The sequence below is a fragment of the Dipodomys merriami genome, unplaced genomic scaffold (genome assembly GCF_024711535.1).
Source record: "Dipodomys merriami isolate MVZ:Mamm:240054 unplaced genomic scaffold, mDipMer1.0.p SCAF_144, whole genome shotgun sequence".
NCBI classification, from domain to species: domain Eukaryota; kingdom Metazoa; phylum Chordata; class Mammalia; order Rodentia; family Heteromyidae; genus Dipodomys; species Dipodomys merriami.
The window spans coordinates 2,984,462-2,990,719 of record NW_027202760.1 but is presented as its reverse complement, the minus strand read 5'-3'; positions in this window follow the sequence as shown (position 1 = coordinate 2,990,719).

The window sequence follows — 6,258 nt, the reverse complement described above, 5'->3', positions numbered from 1 at the left end:
CCAAGGCTATCTACAAATTAAACGCAATACCTATCAAAATTCCAACCTCATTCTTCAAGGAAATAGAAGAGGCAATACAAAAATTCATATGGAAAAATAAAAGACCCCAATAGCAAAAACGCTCCTCAACGGAAAGAACACTGCTTGAGGAATATCAATACCAAATTTCAAACTCTACTATAAAGCCATAGTAATCAAAACAGCTTGGTGTTGGCATAAGAACAGACCTCAGGACCAATGTAATAGAATTGAAAACCCAGAAATGAACCTACAGACCAATAGCCATCTAATCTTCGATAAGGGAGCTAAAACAATAGAATGGAAGAAAGACAGCCTCTTCAGTTAATGGTGCTGGCAAAATTGGTTAACTACATGTAGAAAACTAAAGCTAGATCCTTATATATCACCCTGCACCAGAATCAACTCCAAATGGATCAAAGACCTTGAAGTCAAACAAACACTCTGAAAACTTTACAGGATGGAATAGGAGAAACCTTAGGTCTCCTTGGCTCAGGCCGAAATTTTCTGAATAAAGACCCGGAAACACAACAAATCAAAGAAAGGTTGGACAAATGGGATTGCAAAAGGTTGCAGAAATTCTGCAGGGCAAGTGACATAGCTAGCAAGATCAATAGAAAGCCCACCGATTGGGAGAAGATCTTTACTAGCCATACAACGGACAAGGGTCTCATATCTAAAATATACTTGGAACTCAAAAAATTAAACCATCCAACAACAAATCCTCAAAGAAACAACTGCCCAATAAATAAGTGGGAGAAAGACTTAAAGAGAAGCTTCTCTGAAGAAGAAAGAAGGATGGCCAATAGACACATGAAGAAATGTTCAACATCCCTAGCCATAAAAGAAATGCAAATCAAAACAACATTGAGATATCACCTCACTCCAGTTAGAACAGCAAAAATCAAGAACTCTAACAACAACAGATGCTGGAGGGGATGTAGACAGAAAGGAACCTTACTTCATTGTTGGTGGGAATGTAAACTTGTTCAACCACTTTGGAAAGCAGTATGGAGGTTCCTCAAAAGACTTCACATACTTCTCCCCTATGATCCAGCAATCCCACTTTTGGTTATTTACCCAAATGTATACAAACAAGACCACACTAAAGCTACCAGCACAACTATGTTTATTGCAGCATTATTTACCATAGCTAAGATATGGAACCAACCCAGATGCCCCTCAGTAGATGAATGGATCAAGAAATTGTGGTATATATTCACAATGGAATTCTATGCCTCCATCAGAAAGAATGACATTTCCCCATTTGTTAGGAAATGGAAAGGCTTGGAAAAAATTATATTAAGTGAAGTAAGCCAGGCCCAAAGAAACATAGGTACCATGGTTTCCCTTATTTGCAATATCTAGTATAGGTATGAGTCAAGCGGAAAAGGTCAGATAATGTGATGTTAGGAAAACGAACCCTTAAATATGTATTTTAATGTTTTCTTTTCTTTCATGCATGTGTTTCTAACGCATTTATAAGATTATTTCTTTGTTGCTTTGTATGTCCCTCCCCCACAGTGTAACCCCCGCTTTGACTTTATTTGATGTCAGTATAACATGTGGAGGAGATGGGGACAAACAAGTCGTTTAAGGATTCAGGTGGACCTGTTGCAACAATGAGAAGTACAAAATGTCATGTCAAAGCAAGCTTTACATTGTCGGTGTGGGGGGGAAGGGGGGTATGATTGGGTGGGGGGGGAGGGGTGAGGCTGGGAAGGGAGGTGAAGGGTAAACAAAGGAGGAGGCTGCAATGCTTGGTAAGAAATGTATGCATTATCCTGCCCATGTAATTGTAACCCATCTGTTCAGTATGTTCTCAAATAAAATAAAATAAAATAAAATAAAATAAATTTTAGGCAAATTATGACAAAGGTTTTGTAACATATTAGGAAGAAAATATTGACTGTGAGGGTTAGGAAAGACAGCGGATTGGGTAGTTTGCCTTTGCTGTAATCAAAACACCTGACAAGATCTGCTAAAAATAGAAAAGATTACACTTCAAACGTACGTCTGTCATTTATGGATTTCCTCTGGCTAGGTATCTCTTGAAAACATCACCACTTTGAAAAGTCTCCACCACCTCTGAAATTCTCGATCACCTCCAAAATTCTCTAATACAGCTCTATGAACCCCAACTGTAATATCCCATTAACTTATGAAACTATCAATGAAAAAATATCCAGAGATGGAGTCAGAGTCATCACAATCATTCCACCGCCTAACGTTTTCATCTTCAAACATTACTTCATTGAAAGAAATACCTGCTGCATCTGAGATTTGGGGAGATATTTCAGATCCCAGCCCTAATATTCAATGCGTCATAACCATAGTGGAAACCAAAATAACCCTAGAAAGAAATTAATAGACCAAAAAAAAAACCACCTAATTAGGGTGTCTAACAACAAATCTATCTTTGAAGAAAGATGTCAAATGTTGAGATTTAGATGGAAGCTCTGCATAAGACAAAGGACAAGGAAGGAAATAATACAAAGGCAATACTCCAAGACAATATGCTGGAAATGATTAGTACAAGGTCGGGGGAGTGAGTAGAGGGGCAGAAAAGTGGGAGAAAAATGAGGGAGGGGGTAAAAAGTTCAATAAGAAATGTACTCACTATCTTACTTATGTAAGTGTAACCCCTTTATACATCACCCTGACAATAGGTTTTTAAATAGAAATACTAAAGAAGACAGAGAAAAGTGAATCTTACAAAGGTTGAAATATAAGAATGATTATTGAAGATAAAAATATATATGAGTTCATTCAAATATATTTATCATATTTAGTATTAAATAACTGATTGAGGTAAAATACAGAGTAATAATGTATTTTTAAGTGGAGGAAACTTGAAATCAGTTTCAGGGATTTCACAGAGTCCTTTGTCTTGTTAATGAGCTCTGGATGGAGGATATAGAAATTTTTGCTCTTTGATCAAAAGATTTCACAATAAACTTATAGCATAAAGCTATAATCCTAGCTACTCTGGAGATTGAGAACTGGAGATCACGGTTCTGAAGACAGAATGGGCACAATTAACCCACAAATGTCAGAAGTGGAGGTGAAGTTCAAATGGTAGTGAGCCACCCATGTGCATAAATGTCAAGTGAGAGTTTGAGGCCTTGAGTTCAAGCACCAGGATTGGTGCGGTGTGTGTGTGCATGCACACACACACACACACACACACACACACACACACACACACACAAACTCCAAAACAAAACACACAAAAAACATGTAGAAACATAGAGAGAATATATATTGTGATGTGTCAGTCAATCAAAAATATAATAGCGTTCTTGGGTTTTTGCTGAACATTATTTCTTTTCTCTATTGCAATGTAAAAATGTTGCTTATTGCCGGCGTTGGTGGCTCACGCCTGCATCCTAGCTACTCAGGAGGCTGAAATCTGAGGATTGCAGTTCAAAACCAGCCCGGGCAGTAAATTCTGTGAGACTCTTATCTCCCCTAAACCACTCAGAAAACTGGAAGTGGTGCTGTGGCTCAAGTGGTAGAGCACTCACCTTGAGCTGAAATACTGAGGGATAGCACCCAGGCCCAGAGTTCAAGCCTCTTGACGGACAAAAAACCAAAAACAAAAATAAACATTGCTTATTATACTTAATCAAATACAACCAAAAGCCTATAGAGTTAATGTTTACAGAAATAAAATGATAATTGTGTTCTAATAGACATTTCATTCCTCTCTTATATAGGCAAAGAATTTTATACTTACAAGTCTATGAGGAGGCAATATATTTCTTTACATTTCAATTCAGTGGCAATGATTTGCCATTTATGTATTTTTTCAGACTTAGGTGTTACTTGGAAAGGAAAAAATAAGCTCCCCTAAATGACTTCAAAGAAGTTAGATACCAAAATGGCATCTAAGGGTGTGTATGGAGGCATGTGTGGACAGGTGGGTGGAGGAGGTGGATGAGATTAGGTAGGAAGGGAGAGGAAATAGAAAACATTTTGCCTGAAAGACAAATTCTTTTCAAATATTGGCCTGCAGATGACTAGACTTTAAAACTGAACCTCAAAGAAATGTATGCTAGATGTTTACGAAGAAATCTTGTTCTGTTATCCAAGTGGAATCTTTGTATTTGGCCAGAAGTACAGGCAGTCTATTAATGATCTTATGCAAAGTTAAATAATATTTCCCACCTTTTTCTTTTTCTTAGCAGGTAATGTCATATGCCACATGAGTTGCAGGAGCATAGATGATTTCTTTTGCATATTGCAAACTGTTAAAAACATCCTGGGTGTGCCATATCTACAATAACTCTGATAGTGCTGCCACCACCTATTATTAATTTACCTTTCAAAAAAGACAAAAACACTACAGATACTAAATACGAAGCTGAAGTGACAGAGTTATTTTCACAACCTAAATAAATATATCTCTGTCATTTAGTAATCCTCTGCGTTCACATGGAATTTTTCCAGCACTGTTAAAGAAGGATGAAAATGGAGAGACAGCTCATTGACTTCCCATGCATATATCCATACCACTTTAATCTTGCACATAAAAGGTCAAGCATAAAATTATTTGCCTGGAGTAGCTGTCCTTGGAGATTTAAATTAACATAGAAGGAGAGTACCACGAGGGGGGAAAGTTAATTTTATCTTAATTGGATTAAGCCAGGTAACATCTTCAATGAGGGAATGAGGTTACAGAAGACTATAAACTGCTGGGTTGACAGAAAAGGATTAATTCATGAGCCAGCGTCAGGTTATTGACTAATAACATATTGATCAGATCTATAAAATATGCAGAATGTCTGTCAGGAGGAGACATTTTTGAATTGAAGATTGCTAGCCTCTGACATGATCAAAGTTAGATTAATATTATTAAGAAGTTTTGAGCGAGCTACATATTACCTTAGCAACCACCGAAATTCTCTGCAAATGGCTTGGATTGACTGTCCTAAGCAACTGCAGTACTTGTTGGTGAGAGGGAAAAGACTGATTAGTGTAGCTGCTGTTCCCTCCCTCCTACCCCCTTCCTTTTTTCATGTGTTCCAACAGACATATTGAATCAGTACAGTTTAATCCCAGTGGAGCCTGCAGGTGGTATTGTCCTTGCATGGAGGAGTTATTAAATTTTTAAGGTCTCCATAAAAATGTTCTATTAAATTGAGTTAATAAAAACATTGGACAAAGGTTTGCAAAGAGCAAGGTGTCAAAGTGTGGGGAGCTGGAATGTTTCTCATGATCATAGACGAGAAGAATAATTTATATCCATCAAAGTGTAAAGAAGATAAAAAAATTGTATTCTTCAATAAAATGCGTGCTTTTTCCCCCTAGCTAATACACATGTGTATATACAAAGAGTCAGATAGGATATTCATTTCTTTGGATTTTTTCAGTTGAAATGGACTTAGATTGCGTAAAACACAAGGTCCCTGGTAAATACCATTCTGACAATAAAAACATAAAAGCTATGGAATATTAGGCAATTTTTGCATGTGTGAAAGCTGATTCTTTTCGTTTTTACTTTTTTCTGAATTATCTTCACGTAATTGTACAATGGGGTTTCAGCTCAACAAAAGAAATGTTGGTGCTTGATTTAGAATCACTGTGGAATTTTATTTGGAATTCTCTGCTCTCCCAGTAATCCCTCCACTCACACTGGAACTAGTTTTACTTTCCTGTCATTCTCTCTCTTTTCTTTCTCTTTTATTCTCTAGTGCATATTAATTCCACTAAGGGATTTCACTATGGTAATTTAGATGTGCATATATTATATTTTGCCCAGAATATATCTCTCCATTTCACTTTCTTTCCCCACTCTCTCAATCCCCTTTTAATCAACAGGTTTCCCTGAGATTCCTTAGACTGCCTTCACACATGTACTGACATCTGTTTTTCTAAAGAAATAGTCTATTGAACATCGCTGTATATTTTAAAGAATTTTTGGACACATAAAAACAGTACTGAATTTGAAACCATTTCTCAGAGATGTACAACATCTAATCAAAATATTTATCTGCTTATAGTAGATATAATTCTTACATAAAAGTGAGAATAGGAAAATTGAAGTTTGTTTTTTAATAAACAAAAAGGGGAAACTGAAAACAGCAACAAACCTAGAAATGAATCATGAGCAATGTACATTAATTTATTTTGAGGAGTATAAGAGAGAGATTCACTTACAGTACTCCTTTCATAAAAGAAACCAAGATAAAAGTTTTCCAAGGCAAATTTTCAGATTCCCAAAGGCAGATGAGAAGT